General features: G+C 46.2%; 1 protein-coding gene across 1 annotated transcript in view; it reads right to left on the bottom strand.

The window, feature by feature from the left end:
* Positions 1-10,303, bottom strand: part of Gnb4 (G protein subunit beta 4) — a 34,334-nt gene extending 24,031 nt beyond the window's left edge. The window contains exon 1 of the mRNA XM_051185840.1: positions 10,164-10,303. The gene's annotated coding sequence lies outside the window, so the exon portion shown is untranslated. The remainder of the gene's footprint in view (positions 1-10,163) is intronic.
* Positions 10,304-16,898: the final 6,595 nt, after the last annotated feature.

Raw genomic sequence — 16,898 nt, 5'->3', positions numbered from 1 at the left:
CCCATGAACAAAAGTCAGGTGTGCTAGCGTGCACTACACTATCCCATCACTAGACAGCGGGGTCAGGCGGTCACTGAGGTGCAGTAGCCAACCCGCCTAGACTGATCACCGAGCCCCAGACCAGTGAGGAACTTGGTCTCAAAAAAGTCAAGCTGCTTGAGGAACAAGTCCTCTGCATGTGCATGGGTGTGAGCACACACACACACTTATACACACACTTGTAGCTACACACGTGAGCACAAACCCACATGCTCACAATGTATACAAGACACTCATACTTCCTTTTCCCCCCTTTTCATGTGTAGGGTATATGTGTGCATAGTTTGTTTTTTGTTTTGTTCTGTTTTTGAGACAGGGTTTCTCCGTGTAACAATCCTGGCTGTTCTGGAACTAGCTTTTGTAGACCAGGCTGGCTTTGAACTTAAAGAAATATACCTGCCTCCGTCTCCCAAATGCTGGAATTAAAAGCCTGGGCCACCACTGCCAGGCATGTGCGCATGTTTTTAAGTGTGTGGGAATTATCTCTATCTGTTGTTCAACCTGATTCACTGAGGCAGGGACCCTCAATCGAACCCAGAGTTCACTGATATGGCTGGTCCTGGTAGCCAGGCTGTTCTGGGGGTCCCCAGACTATGCCTCCTGAGGCTGCCTCGCCCACCCTTTATATGAAGGGTTGGGGATTTGACCTCATGCTTATGTGGCAGGCATTTTAAACTCTGAGCTGTCTCTCCCGCCCTCACACATCCCTTTGAGATGCACCAGAAATGCATAGTGTAATGATCTCCAAAGACTTTTCCCCAATGGTGGTTTTATCCAGGTCAAACTGGAACAGTGAATCAAAATTATCACAACTACCTGGAGAAGCAGAACAGGAGTCAACAACACAATTTGAAATTAAGAATTCTTTACAAAGGTATTTGATAATCATGATGCTCTTTCTATTGCTATAACTTGACTAAGTGTTTCAGCACTGAGTATCTGGTTCATCCGGAAAAACTATCACATACTGAGAGCCCTGTAAAGCCTCCAATCGAGTACCTTTTAAAAGCTGGCTATGCCAGTAACAAGTGTTTGCATTGAAAACAATGCAGCTGTGTAATTCAATGGCCTTCTCACAGCACGTCTTTAAACATCCACACAACTTTTACCAAAGCAAGGCATTCTGCCATCTGCACAATACTGCTGCTGTGTGAGCGCAGGGCCTTTCTGTCTACCGGGGACGAGGACATGTATGTTCTTAGCTACTGAGAATCTCCACACAGATTGCAAAAGCTCACGTAAGGCATGAAAGATACTAATTAGTTATGTGTGTATGGCATGGGTGTGTCAGTGTTCTCTCATATGTATATGTGGGTATGCAGGCCCCAGGTTGACATCCGGTATCTTCCTCGGTCAGTCTCCATCTTATTATTTGAGGCAGGGTCTCTCACTGGATTTGGAGCTTGCCTATTTATTCAGTTAGGCTACCTAAGTGGTGAGCCCAGGGGATTCTCCTGTCTATTCCCCAGCACTGGGGTTTCAGGTGGCTACACTGCCTCAACAAACCCCAGGTGGATCTGGGATAGCAACCCACACAGGTAGGAATGGACGTTTCTGTAGCACAACCCAAGGGAATACACAGTGGGCAGTCCTTAGAGCGACACCATGCTGGGCAGTGCCCACCAGAGACCTCTATTGACAAACTTCATCTTCCTGAAATAACCATCTAGCATATTCCACTCATTTATTTAAGGAAGGCTTACTACGTAGCCCAGGCTAACTTAAGCCTTGTGAGTGCTGTTTCAGGCATGTACTACCATGTCTGGATTTACTATGTTTTATTTAATTTGTAGAATTCTAGAATAAAAACTGCCTCCTCCATACCTTAATTGCCCTAATTTATTCTGTGGCACATGCCAGTTAGGAAACAGAGCCTCATCCAGCCCGAGGTGCAGGACTGGGTCCTAATTTCATATTACCAAACAGTGGAAGCCAGTATTTACACTAAGTACTAGGCAAAGTGTTTTGGTGAAGAAGTCATAAAAATCAGGGGAAGGGCTAGGAAGATGGCTCAGGAATTAAGAGTGTATGCACTCACACCATACAAGCAAATCACCTTGTTAAAATTAGGAGGGAACAAGTCCTAAGTCAAGCTACCCATTGCTAAATTTCCACTTAAAAGTATTAAAACTGGAGAGGCATGGTAGTATATGCCTTTAATTCCAGCATTCAAGAGACACAAACAGGCAGATCTCTGAGTTCAAGGCCATATTGGGGTATGTGTGCACGTATGCTTCTCTCTCTCTCTCTCTCTCTCTCTCTCTCTCTCTCTCTCTCTCTCTGTGTGTGTGTGTGTGTGTGTGTGTCTGGAAAGATGATCCATGGAATGAAGGCACTTGCTGCTAAGATAAATTTAATCCCTGGAATCCACATAGTAAAAAAGCCTAAAAAGTTGTCTCCTGATCTCCACTGTGGCATGTAAGTCTTTATGCAAGCATACACACAAAAATAAATGTAATAAAATTTTTAACATATAAAAAATCTCAAGACTCAGTGACAATTTGCTCTCTGATCATAAGGACCAATTTCCTTGTGCACAGAATATATAGAATTCAGTTGATTTCTCTACAGCTGAAAACGTGGCCCTTATTCTAGCTCCTGGGTTCACACCCTAGTAGTGGGGGAAGTTTTCATTTTATGTGAGTACTATTCCAAAGCAGAATGAAGAGCATGTTCTGTGAACATCTGGGACAAAAGGTCTCAGAATGCACACTGGTAAATGGTGCACACTGGGGAATGTTGCACACCGGAGGAATGGTACACACCGGAGGAATGGTGCACACCGGGGAATGGTGCACACCAGGGAATGGTGCAAACAGGGGGAATGGTGCACACCGGGGGAATGGTGCACACTGGGAAATGGTGCACACCGGGGGAATGGTGCACACTGGGGGAATGGTGCACACCGGGGAATGGTGCACACCGGGGGGGAATGGTGCACACCGGGAAATGGTGCACACCGGGGAATGGTGCACACCGGGGAATGGTGCAAACCGGGGGAATGGTGCACACTGGGGAATGGTGCACACCGGGGAATGGTGCACACCGGGGAATGGTGCAAACCGGGGGAATGGTGCACACCGGGGAATGGTGCACACTGGGGGAATGGTGCACACCGGGGAATGGTGCACACCGGGGAATGGTGCACACCGGGGAATGGTGCACACTGGGGGAATGGTGCACACTGGGGGAATGGTACACACTGGGGAATGGTGCACACTGGGGGAATGGTGCACACTGGGGGAATGGTGCACACTGGGGAATGGTGCACACTGGGGGAATGGTGCACACCGGGGAATGGTGCACACCGGGGGGAATGGTGCACACTGGGGGAATGGTGCACACCAGGGAATGGTGCACACTGGGGAATGGTGCACACCGGGGAATGGTGCAAACCGGGGGAATGGTGCACACTGGGGGAATGGTGCACACTGGGGAATGGTGCACACTGGGGGAATGTTACACACTGGGGAATGGTGCACACCGGGGGAATGGTGCACACCGGGGAATGGTGCACACCGGGGGAATGGTGCACACTGGGGGGAATGGTGCAAACCGGGGGAATGGTGCACACTGGGGAATGGTGCACACTGGGGGAATGGTGCACACTGGGGGAATGGTGCACACTGGGGAATGGTGCACACCGGGGAATGTTACACACTGGGGAATGGTGCACACTGGGGAATGGTGCACACTGGGGGAATGGTGCACACTGGGGAATGGTGCACACTGGGGAATGGTGCACATGGAGAAATAGTACCAGGAGACACTTGCCCAGAACTTATCAAGAATTTTTGCTCACAAGCAATGTACTGCCTGGTACCCAGGACCCCTACTCCAGAACATCAGCATGAAACTATAGGTGTATCTTGATGAAGAGCATGACCTCCAGTACAGGGTCTGGGCACTGCCATCCCCACCGCCAGCTCCTCACCCTAAGCTATCTGCCCCTACGATCTACCACCCACCATTTTCTCTCCATTCTTTGACATCAGATGAGGATTAATTTGACCATTTGTCTATGTAGCCCAGGATGGCTCCACACACACAGAGATCCACCCAACTCTGCCTCCTGAGTACTGGGATTAAACATGTGTGACACCACAGCTGGCCCATACAATTAGAAATTTCCAATTGACTTTCTTTGAAAGAAGGTCTTGTGTGTAGCCCTGACTGGTCTCAAGTGTTTGTGTAGCCCTGGCTGACTCTGTTCTCCTGCCTCTACCTTCTGAATGCTAGGACTACCACACCTAGTTTTATGCAACAGTGAGGATCTAGTCCAAGGAAAACACTTTACCAGATAAGTTCCTGGTTTAATGAGTTCTTTAAGGGAATCAACCACCTAGTTTGTGACCTGAGTTTTCCCATTTCTGTTTCTCTCTGGTGATCTATCCACTCATGCACTCCCTGTTACAATCACCTCCAGTAGAGGGCAGCCAAGAGAAGGGTGACTGTGTAAAGCAAGGCTGGAGACTCACTGACTTCCAGAACCGCACAGCCTCACTCAGCAGTGCCAGAGGAGTCTCTGGCAGCAGTGTCTGGTCCCTGTCAAATAGCATTCATCAAACACAGAGCTGGCAAACAGGAGTGCCAACACTCGTTCTGCTAACCATATCCATCCATCCGTCCAGTGTCTGTGCCAACAGTGAACAGGAATACTCCAGGCTCTAGAGGTGCAATAACCAAGAACCATTGCTGTGGTACTATGATGGACAGTGCTGTTAGCCTGACAGATCCCAGAGCCACCTGAAGATGAGCTTCTGGGCATGCCTGTGGGATTACCTCAAGCACCTGCTGCTGTGGCTTCTCCTACAGCAACCAACCACACCTTGAACTGTGAGCTCAAAACGGCTTTTGTTAGAGTATTTTATTTTATTTTATCAAAGCAACTGGAGCATCCACTAAGTCAGGGCCTCTATTCTCATCTGATTAGGAAGTGAACCCAAAGTAAAACACAATAGCACATGACCCCACTTCAATCACAGTCAAGAACGGTATGGGAAAACACCCAAAGTTAGATCACAGGTGATTAGGGAGCCATGTCTTTAAAAGGAAGAGCCAGCCAGGCACAGCAGGCAGCACACGCCTGGAAATCCTAGCACTGAGTCACAAGGATTACCAGCCACAAGTAAGAAGCCAGCCTGCTCATACAGGGAGACTTTCAAAAGAAACAGTAATAGGGCTGGGGGCTTGGCTGGGTTTGGCAGGATGCTGGGCCCAAGCATGAGGCCCTAGGCAGAAGAAACAGGAAAAACAGAGTCCCTAAAGCAACCAATCTGGATCAACAGGGGGAAATATGATGCTGAAGCAGAGTGAGAGGGCAGAGAGGGGTGGAAGGGGGGGGGGGTGCAGTGGCAGGCAGGCCTGCTTTGAATCATGTACGCCTCTCATCATGCACTTGGGGATTTTTTTTTTTTTTTGATGGGGTGTGTCATTCATTTTGGTGCTTGAGTTCCTCCAGACTGGGTCATGGAGAGACTTTCAAGCTACATCCTTTTGAAATTCCCCAGCATTGTCTTCAACACGTCCTTAATTTGTAACACAAAGTCCAGGGCTCACCCTATAGCCTCCCGGTGCCAGCTCTAGACTCAGCCAGTTAGAAAAGGCCACACTTCCAGGCTCTCACCAGCCAGAGCTAGGAATTGTATGCATATATATGCTATATGTGTTCGGTATGTAGACGTGTGAGTATGTGCATATTCATTCATGTAAGTGTGTTTACATCTTTTAACCATGGGTTCATATTGATGCCACTAGTCCCAACAGAATACCAGACATTTCCCACTGCCCCTTCCTTCTTTCCTGACAGGGTCTCATGTAGCCCAGCCTACCTTGAAAACATGCTATGCAGGCAAGGATGATCTGGAGCTTCCAAACCTCTATTCTGCCTCTCAAGTGCTGCGTTATAGGGTGCTGGGCCGGGGTGGATGACAGGGCTTTGGTGTGCTAGGTTAGTACTCTACCAACTGAGCTCCACACCCAGCCCTTAGTCCTTATTTTCTTAGTCTCAGAGTAAAAAGTCTAGCTCCTAAAATATCAATAAATTCCCTCATTGTGCTTGTTACTATTGTTTTTCCTTGCTTTTTTTTTTTTTTTACATTTTTAAAATAAAATTTTGTTTAAATTAGAAACAATCTTATTTTACATATCAATTCCAGTTCCCTCTCCCTCTTATCCTCCCATGTCCCCCATAGGCCCTCCCCCTCAACCTCCTGTTATTGTTCTATTGGTGTGAAAAGACACCAGGACCACAGCAACTCTTATAAATGAAAGCATTCAATTGGGAGCTTGCTTACAGTTTTAGAGGGCCAGTCTATGACCAACATGGTTGGAAACAGACATGCATAGTGCTGGAACAGTAGCTGAGAGCTTTACATCCTCATCATCAGGAAGCAGGAAGAGAGAGAGACAGAGACAGAGACAGAGACTGACAAAGACACAGAGAGACAGTGGGCCTGGCATCGGCTACTGAAACCTACTCCCAGTGACACACCTCTTCCAACAAGGTCACACTTCTTTTACTTTATTTTTTAAAGATGTATTTATTTATTTATTATGTACATTGTAGTCTTTGATCATGTATGCCTGCAGGCCAGAAGAGGGCACTAGATCTCAATACAGATGGTTGTGAGCTGTGTGATCGCTGGGAATTGAACTCAGGACCTCTGGAAAAACAGCCAGTGCTCTTAACCTCTGAGCCATCTCTCCAGCCCAAGGTCACATTTCCTAATCCTTCCCAGTTTTACTAAATGGGGCCAATCTTTCAAACATATGAACCACCGTAGTGGCCATTCTCATTCAAATTACCACACTCATCTTCTCAATACAGGTAAGACAGCTTCAGGACCACTGTACAGCTACCATGCACATAAGAGCTCCCTGCAGAGTTCAAGCCTTTCTTCCCCAGTTCATTTTATATTGAGATCAAAAGTGGCCTGAATTCATTTTTTTTTCTTCTGATGTTAGATTATTTGCTGTTTCTACTCAGTTATGGAGTCCAAAAATAAAAATATATTAAAGCCCCCTCTAGCTTGTTTATGTGTATGTGTTCACAGCTGTGTGTAGGTATGTGTCTGGATCCTCTGGAACTGGAGTTATGGATGGTTATGAACCACTCGTGCTGAGAGCCCAATCCAGATCCTCTGCAAGAGCAGCCAGGCTTCTTACTGGCTGGGTCCATTTCTAGCCCCTCCCCATCCACATTTTAAGCTCAGAACATAAACAAGATTAGCAAGTTTCTGCAACCAGAAACTCTTGGGAAAGGTTTGTTCAAAGTGGTGCCAGTCTCCTACCCATCCAGGTTACTCAGTTTCACCCATCTCTGAAGTGGCTATCTGTCTGCACTTATTTTTATTTTCTCAAAAAAAGGCCAGCCTCGGGTCCAGTGGGATGACTCAGCAGGGAAAGGCACTTGTCAATAAGACCCAAGTTCTAACCCTAGGACCAAAGGAAATGACTCCTGCACGTTGTTCTGTGCATTCAGTCACACACATGCATATACACCTATGTTTGAGAGCCCATCACTGAGGGGAGTCAGGGCAGGAGCTCAGGCTGGAACTAAAGCAGAGGCCACAGTGGAAGCAGCTTGCTCTCAGGCTCTTTCTGATACCTTTCTTACACAGCCCAGGCTCATTTACCTATGGATGACTTCCACAGTAGGCTAGGCCCTCCTATATCAGTTACCCATCAAGAGAATGTCCCTCAGATATGCCCAAAGGCCAAACTGATGAAGAAATTTCTTCAGGTTCCTCTACCCAGGTTCCTCCAGTTGACCAGGAAGATTGTCCTACTCACTGAAGATCAAATAAGATTGTAGTGACTGGAGAGAAGATGGCTCAGTTCTTCAGAGAGCACACTGCCCTCAAAGACAACACAAGAGCAATTCCCAATACCTTAGTGCCTCACAAAGGCTTGTAATAACTCTGCCTTCAGGGGTATCTGAAGCTTCAGACCTCCCTAGGCCCTGGCACTCAAGCACCTAGAAACACACATAATTTTAAATCACACACACACAAAAAAAATAAATAGGTCAGTAACTGAGGAAGAACACTACATTGTGAGAAAAGTGTTTTAGAGCAGATGGAACAGAATACCTAACAATGTCAGGGACCCACAGACACACAGAAGCTTCAGAGAAAGGGAGTGGTAGCAAGGAAAACAGCTATGCCAGTGCCTCCTGGCTTATCACACAATGGAGAGCAAAGAATCCCACATTAGAAAGCAGGCTGCCATCCACCAGGGCTGTTGTTGGGAAACAAGTGCTTGCTATGTAGCCCAGGAAAGATCCCTCTTACCACCTTCCTGCCTCAGCTGATGGAGCTGGGATTACAGAGGAGCCCCACCAATTGTGGAGTTGATTGCTACCCTGCTTTCACCTTTCCAAAGTGGTTATAGTCGTTTCTCTGGAGCCCACGTCAAAACAGAGGCATTAGTTTGGAAGGACAGTTAAGTCATCCATACTACTTAATGCCAAAGAGTAACTGTGCCCTAGAAAAGGGGGACATGGATCCAGGGATGCCAGGGAGGCAGTGTCTGATGGTTGGTTGCACACAATAACACCGGTAAGTGGTAGCAATCATACCAGAGAAACCAGCGCACATTTCTGACATATCTAGGAAATTTATGTATACATGAATGAGTAGCTGAAGATCACTCTTTGAGCCTGGGACTAAACAAATGTGTTCTAGAGAAAACCATGCCTGCTATGGACAGAGAGATCTTGCCTTGAATCCAACTTGAGTTAACAGTTACAAGACCTCAGCGAGTCATTTAGCATCGCCTTGCCTGTGGATGTGCACATTGCCTGTGGACACACGTGCAACGTGTCCTTTGAGAAGTGACTGAGAGATGACACCAATAGTACAGCTCACTGCCCTGGTCCAGGACAACTTCAGGGAGGAATGCCTTCAATAAACCAGATTAAACTAGTAATCGAGGTAAAGAAATTAATAACCAAGCCACCTAATTTAAATAACATGCCTGGAAGAAGACGAAATTCACTCCATCTCCAGCAGTATGTGGTAATGGCAGGAAAAAAAGTCCAATATTTTAGCTCCCATTCTTAGTTTTGAAAGTGTCCCAAGATCTATTTTTTAAAGTGTAAAAATACACACTGATATGTTTATTCATAAAAGACCAACAACTCAAAATTGCTTCCTGTCTAATGACCATGGGCTTAAGGCTTGCCATCAGGCGAACCACAGCACACAGAATCAATGTCGCAGTAAACACAAGGGAACTGGCAATATTCATTAAATAATATTTTCAAAGTTTCTATTTCGGTTTTAAATTCATCAGCAAACCCAAATGCAAGAATGAAAACTCCTTAAATGTTCTCAATCAAACTATTAAAATGTACAGGAAACTTTCAGAGCCAGCAATGAACCCTGGCAGAGACAAATTTTATTCAGTTTGGTCCAACTCCTGTAAAAGACTTCCCTCTCATATGAGCATTTGTCAGCCATCATCCAGATAAGCTGAGAAATACAGGCGGTCACCGTTTCAGTTCGCAATATTGAAAGGGACTAATAAATACACTGCAAAGTCTTAAGACAGCTCCCTGGTAGGGTGCGGGTCCACACAAGGCTACATTTTCACCCCTTAAGGAAAGAGAGAGTGAAAAGGTGACAGAGGAGCAGAGAAAACAAAATCCACTGCTACGAACAACTGGAAGCTGTCTGTCAACTTTGAAAATGCAGTCCCCCCCTCAGTGGAGAGCCACACACAGTACAAGATGATCATTTCTGTTCTGAAGCAGAAAGAGATGCTGGGAAAAGATGAGAAAATGCTTTATCCTGTTCTAAACTCGCAAATATCCAAAATCATTCCCCCTACTAAAAATAACCAAGCCCCGGGCTTCCTATAGGTCCGAAACAAACAAACAAACAAAACAAAACAAAACCCAAGGAGACTCCAGCAGCCCGTGAGAACTTGGGGGCTCCGTGTCCTGCAGCCATCACCGTCTAGACTCCCTGGGTGGCCGCACCCTCGGGTGGTCCCGGGCCTTCCCGAGAGCGTCTACGCGGAAAACCGCAACGTGCCACCCGCGTCCACACGGAAAACCGCAACGTGTCACCCGCGTCCACATGGAGCCCGGTGCCCCGCCGCCCGCGCTCGCCACTTACCTGGAGCCCGGCCGCCACCACCTCGCTGCTGCTGGGCGTTCGGCTGCGGGGAGCGAACCGTGAGCAGGATCCACTACACGAGACGGCGGCCACACCCAGAGCCCTGCACGCCGGACGGGGCGGGGACCGGGGACCCGGGCGCGGTGCGCGGAGCGGGGGCGGGGGCACGCGAGTCCGGGGAAAGGGTCTGGGAACGCGCCGAGGCAGCAGAGCGCGGGGCTTGGGTGGGGGCTGGCGGGAGCGAGCGCGGTCGGGGCGGGGGCGCTCGAGGGGCTCGTAGAACCCAGAGCGCGCTGGGTCTGGGTGGAGGCTGCTTGGTGCGCGCAGGGCCAGGGGCGCCGGCGTCTTAGTGGAGGAGGAGGGGGCTGGCGGGGGCGCGCGTGGCCTGGGCTGGGGTGCACCGGGTGGGCGCGGGCACGGCGTGCAGCTTCTGCCGGGTTTGGCAAGCGGAAAGCGTATCGCAGGCAGTTTCGATTTATCTGAGTGCCTCTGGACGCACCGTCTAAGCAGTGTGCCCGACTTCTTCGCGGCTGGGCCTGGCCAGGGCTGCTCTGCTTGAGGGGCTGCAGGGTCAAGCCAGGAGAGCCACAGATACCCTCTGCACTTATGGAGCTGTGAAATCCGAAGTCAGTCCAGCCAAGCCTCCTGGTACAGCCGTCGGTGGAGGCCTGAGGTTTACTGGGAACATAAAGCTAGTGATACCGGCCCCCTCAACCCCCCCTCCCAAAGGTGCTGAAAACATTTATGAACAAACCGGTGCTTGCACAGAGCCTGTTTCTCACTGTCAGCCTTTGGAAGTTATTCTCTTCATTATGGATAATGACTGGAAGGCCTATCCCAGCATCCTGCCAAATCTCTTAAACACTGTGTGCATCCCAAGCGACTTTGTTCACATCTCTCTGGGTGTTTTATACTGAAAATGTCATAAATAAATGTCTCCTTCCAATCTGATTCTTCACAGGGGCATTGCTCCTGTCCCTACCCCCTTCTTTCTTTGGAGTTAATTCCACTTTGACAGACGGTTGCTATAGCATTCTCTCTCTGACGTCAAACAATTTAAAGAAACAGTGCAGGATAACAGGGTTGCTACGTTGGAGTAGGGTTGTTTAAAAAGTATCAGGAGAGCTTTGACACCCCCACGGCCTTTCTTTCCCTCCTCATGAGCTGCTTCTCAACATCACCTGGAATAAAATCTACTCACACCTACAGGCAAGGAGGCCAAACTCAGCACCCTGTGTGTGACTGGGAAGAAAACGGGGCCTCTGTGGAAAGACCACACCACCACAGATGTGGAAACGTGAGGTACCAGGATGATGAAATGGATGATTTCCCCCCAAAGTTTTGTTTTCCGTAATGCTGGGTGCTTTTTCTTCATTAAGAAGAAAATGAAGAAGTGCCAGGAAGGATTGATTGCAGCTTGAGTAGTCTATTCTGATAGTGTGTTTTAGTGATAAAGCTCTATCGTTGGAAACAAAGGGAAGCTGGTACTTAGGGAGTGCCTGTTTGTCTACAGCTTCCTACCTCAGCCTGCCTCTTTGTATTTTATTCCTGTTTCACAGATAAGCAAACTGGGGCCTCTTAAGATTCATTATGTTATGTGGAGTCCTGAGGGATGTGGCCCCTGAGAGGACCAGCTCCAAAGCCTGTTTTCCTTTGTTGTGATGGGTTCTGTCTTAAGCCGGTGAATGTTCTCATGCTTTCAACTGCATGTTGGAAAACAAGCATTTGGGGAAACAGTGGAAAGCACTGGAGTATTAATTCTATTCTAGAGGAGATCAGGGGGAAACAGACATCAACAGCTCCAAAACACAAACTACAGAGCCTGGAAAAAAAAATGATGATTTTTGATGATTGGTGAAAATTTGATGTGGACAGAAATATTAGCTAAATACTCCCATTTCTTGTTATATTTCTGTTTGCACACCTGTTGCTTAGTTTTCTGAAAAGAACTCCTTTAAGACTAAGCTTATACTGTGTATCAGAAAGTAGTCAGTGAGATTTTCATTACCAAGAGCAAAACAGTCACAGTTTCTGATGTTCTATGAATAAGGAAACCCATGTGTGTGTGGTGGGGGTAGAGGGGTGGGGGGAGAAAAGAGAGAGGGAAGGAAGAGAGAGACACAGAGATACATGTAGGGGGAGAGACAGAGACAGCGACAGAGTCAGATATGGAGGATAAGAGACAGAAACAGAGAGACAGGTACAAAGTCACAGAAACAAACTCAAAGCTCACTGTTGGTGCTACTGGCTGTGTAGATTGCGTCTCAGGGTTGAACCTGGTGATGCTTTGGGGTGCCATAGAGACATTTAGATTACTGACTCACTAACTCACTAGGTTCATATTCTCAAACTCTACTTTATTAGCAGGATATAAGGAGAGCCTCAGAGACAGAATCCAATATTTTTTTTACCTTCATCTCCAGGACACTGTTCATCAGGAGGGCTTGCATCCACTAGGTACTCAGTGGACAAAGAAATGGATGATGACATATTCTGTTTTTCATTCCTAACCAACTCAGAAGCGGGAAGGAATTGGTTAGTGACAGTCTCTTACAGAGGAGATCTTTGTCCCCTTGGTCAAGTTCAGAGACTTTCTGCTCTTGATCCTGATTGTGTGAATTTGAATTCTCCTCACAGTGCGTGGCCCTCACATTTACAGAGCTACAGGTTTGAACCTGTTTTTAAATCATACTCTAGAAATGCTCGGTTTTTTTGCTAACTTTTTTTGTTACATATCTAAGCATGCAATGAATGATAGAACCAGCAAAGTGAACAGTTTTCATTCCTGAATGCTCCCTCTCAGAGTTGAGTGGTTTAGAACTCTGTGGCCAAATTAGGTGTAGCACACCGATTCTACATGGCTCACTACCCCCTGTATCTCCAGTTCCAGGTTATCCAGTGGCCTCCCCTGGCCTCTGAGGGTGCTGCATTCACACACGTGTATACAGGTATGCACAATTTAAAAGACAAAAAGATAAATCTCTAAAAGAAATTATCTTACAGGACCATAAGAGTTCCTCAAGCAAGTGAGAAGTGTGACGCCATAGAAGGAAGTTTCTGTGTTGTTTCTACCAGGCATTCTCAACACAAAGCAGTCATTCAGACTCATCCGTGCTGCTCATATAGTCCTGCACTTTTGTACCAACCCTTGCATAGTGTTTGTTTTGAGCTCACCTTTGCAGTACCCTGCCCCTCACATACACAGTCCTGCTGTGAATTGGTTACAGCTCCTGGATCATTTCACACAGGCACTCAGAAAGAGCAATTTGAAATCCATCTTCCCTAGGCATCTCCAAGAATTTAGGAGAGTGCTACACTGGGCTAACGATGTCCACCACAGGCATGGGAGGGAAGGAGAAGTATACAACCATGTGTTACCTGTTCTTTGTCTTGGACTTCCTGTTCCCAGAATCCTGTTGGAAAGGAACTTGGCACAGTGGAAAGAACATAAACTGCCTATTATGTCAAAGACCCACTTTGGGGCTCATGTGGTGGTGGTTGTTGTTGGTGGTGGTAGTGGTGCGGTGTGTATATGTGTGTGTGTACATATGTAATACTTCCCTTGGATAATATAGTATGCATTGGGTCTACCTTGTCATGGACAATGTGGGTACTAAGTTTTAACATAGTTGGTAAATACTTCTGGCACTGCTGGTCAGTTAAATGTTCACTAATACCTGACCCTATCCCAGGAAGATTTTTGAATAGCATGTTTTAGGATGACACTCTAATATGTGTGCCCTGGTGAGCAAAAATATCTGATTAATTCTCTCTTGCTCCATATGATAAACCCTGAATCAATAGATTCAACCAAGCAGAGTGTGTGTGTGTTTATATGTGTGTGTGTGTGTGTGTGTGTGTGTGTTGTGTATGAGTATGTGTGTGTGTGTGTGAGTTTGTGTGTGGTGTCAGTGTCACACAGCATGCTAGTCACAACAGTAACCATCTATTTTGCTCCTAAGCATCTTTGTATACTGGGCTTGGTGGCTTGACAGAAGCAGCCTTTATTTACTTTTTGCACTGTCAGCTACACTGTTAGCCATGGCTCTCTCACGGGTCTTCCAAATCAGAGCTACCTGTTTACTGGAATACCAGCTATGTGTGTGTACAACAAACTCAGTGTCTTTTCTTACAGGCCTTTCCATGCATTGCAAATTCCCCACAGGCCAGTGGCTGAGTTCTAAGAGCAGGTGTTCTGGAGAACAAGGAGGAAGTACACCGTATCTTGATGACAGTCACATGACTTAACTCTGACTCCCCATGTGTTCTTGGTCTAGGTTGACCAGATCCGAGTGTTAGGAGCACAGACCTCTTCATGAAATAATGACTTGCCCCAGAAGAAATGGAAAGCTAACATGTACCCTTACAGACATCTTCAGAAATACATTCTGGCCCACTCCTGCAATCCCAGCATACTAGTGGCTGAGACAGAAGTGTTGTAAACTATATATATATATATGTATATATATATATATATATAAAATCAGTGTAGGCTGAATAGTGAAACCTTGCTTTAAAAACAACAAAAATCCATACCAAAGCACTGCCATCAGCAGTAAAAGTACAAGCTTCACAAACCTGCCAGCCAACTCTGAATTTCATAACCTAAGATTTTATCTTTCTTTTCCTTTCCTCCACATAAGGCAAGCTTTACGTATGATAATATGTTCTGTCAAGTATTTCAAACAGTAGAAAATGTCTCATTTTTCCTACTTATTGAACAAAAACTAGAGAAACCTGAGAAGGGGAAACCCCAATTAAGAAATCTATCAGGTTGGCCATGGAGATGTCTGGAAGGCATTTGCTTGATTAATGATTGATGTTGGACGGCCCAGTTCACTAAGCTCAGTGCCACTTGGAGGCCGGTGGTACTGAGTTATGTAAGAGAGTAGTCAAGCAAGCCATTGGGAGCAAGCCAGTGAGCAGCATTCCTCTATGGCTTCACTTCAGTTCCTGCCCTGGCTTTCCTTCATGATAAATTACAACCTAAAGCTAAAACAAACTCTTTCCTCTGCAGTTGTTTTTGGTCATTGTGGTGGTTTGAATGAGATGCCCCCCATATGCGTTTGAATACTGCCTGGTCCTCAGTATGTGGTGATGTTTGCCAGGCTTAGGAGGCATGGCCTTGCTGAAGAAAGTATGTCATTGGGGTGGACTTAGACATTTCAAAAGCCATGTGCCATTTCCAGTTCATGCTCTTTGCTTCCTGTTTGTGGGTTTGAGACATGAGCTCTCAGAAGCTGTTCTAGCTGCCATGTTTCCCCACCATTTTGGGGATGGACTCTGATTCCTCTGGAGCCATGAGCCCCAACTACACCCTTCTATAAGTTGCCTTGGTCGTGGTGTATTATCTCAGCAAAAGGAAAGTAAGTAATGCAGTTAGTTTTTTTTGTCACAGCAACAGAAAGTAGGACAGATAGTATCTCATCCTATAGCCCAGGCTGGCCTCAAACTCATAGTAGTCTTTCTCCTTCAGGCTCAAAAATTCTGAGGTTACAGGCATGAGCCACCATGCATGTCTAGTTACTAATGTGATTTTTTTTTTTTTTAAAGGTAGTATCACACTATGTAGACAAGGCTGGCCTTGAATTCACAGATACTTACCTCTGCTTCTGGAGTACTAGTTTTATAGGCAATCATACCTTCTTTAATTTGTATTTTTAAAATTATATTGTAAGAGTGACATTTTGGTGTATGCATCATGATTTTAAATTCTTGAGCAGATTCAAGGGACTGCCATTGTAATCATGCTAAGTGTAATGCCATTCCTTGAGTAAATTCTCTTATGTTTCCTTTTCTTGTCCCCTAAACCCTAGAAATCATTGATTGTCCTCAATCCATACAGTTCTGTCTTGTTTTATCACCCCCCTGACACAACAACATAAGTTTTTCTCTATGCAACCAAGGCTGCCTAGAAATAATGGCCCTCCTACCTCAGACTATTGAGTGCTGGAATTACAGGTATGTACCACCCCCATGCCCAACAAGGTTGTGGCTTCTTGAGAATATTATATAAGTAGGCACTCATGGCATGCAAACTTGGAGACTAGTTTCACTCATGCAGCATAGAATGTTGGTTCATTCATCTAAAAATAGTGTTTTTTTTTCCTAGAAAGCTCCATATATTTATACAATGTATTTTGATCATATCCATCCACTACTACCTTCTTCCAATTTCTCTTAGTCATTACCCTGTGTTCCTCTCAACTTCATGTCCTCTTTTCTTTTTTATAGTATGTATTTTATCTAAAGCTTGTGTATGTGTGTATGTGTATATGTGGACATGAGAGTGAGTGTCCACGGAGGCCAGAGGCATTAGGTCCTCTGGAGTTGGAGTTACAGGTAGATGTGAACCACCTGATGTGGATGCTGAGAACTGAACCTGGGTCCTCTGGGAGAGTAGGTCTTGTCCTTAACCACTGAGCCATCTCTCCAGCACCAACCATGTCTTCTTTTTCTATTGTTATCAATAGCCTCAAGTTGAATTAGTGTTGCCCATATGCACATAGGGATGTGGCCATCAATTTGTCCAGGAGTAACCTACTAAATCACTAGAGGTGAGTGATGCTCCCTCCTCAGCAGCCATTAACTGCTAATAGCTCCTCCTATAGGGATAGGGCATGGTCTCCCTATATCACATATATGCTGAAGTATTGACTGGCCTGATATTGTATAGGTCTGGAGCAGGTAACTACAGGTGCTGTGAGCTGACATGTACAATAGCCCTGCTGTGTC

Source organism: Phodopus roborovskii, unplaced genomic scaffold (genome assembly GCF_943737965.1).
Source record: "Phodopus roborovskii unplaced genomic scaffold, PHOROB, whole genome shotgun sequence".
Lineage (NCBI taxonomy): Eukaryota > Metazoa > Chordata > Mammalia > Rodentia > Cricetidae > Phodopus > Phodopus roborovskii.
The sequence above is the reverse complement of the archived record's forward strand: the minus strand, read 5'-3'. Positions and strand labels throughout refer to the sequence as shown.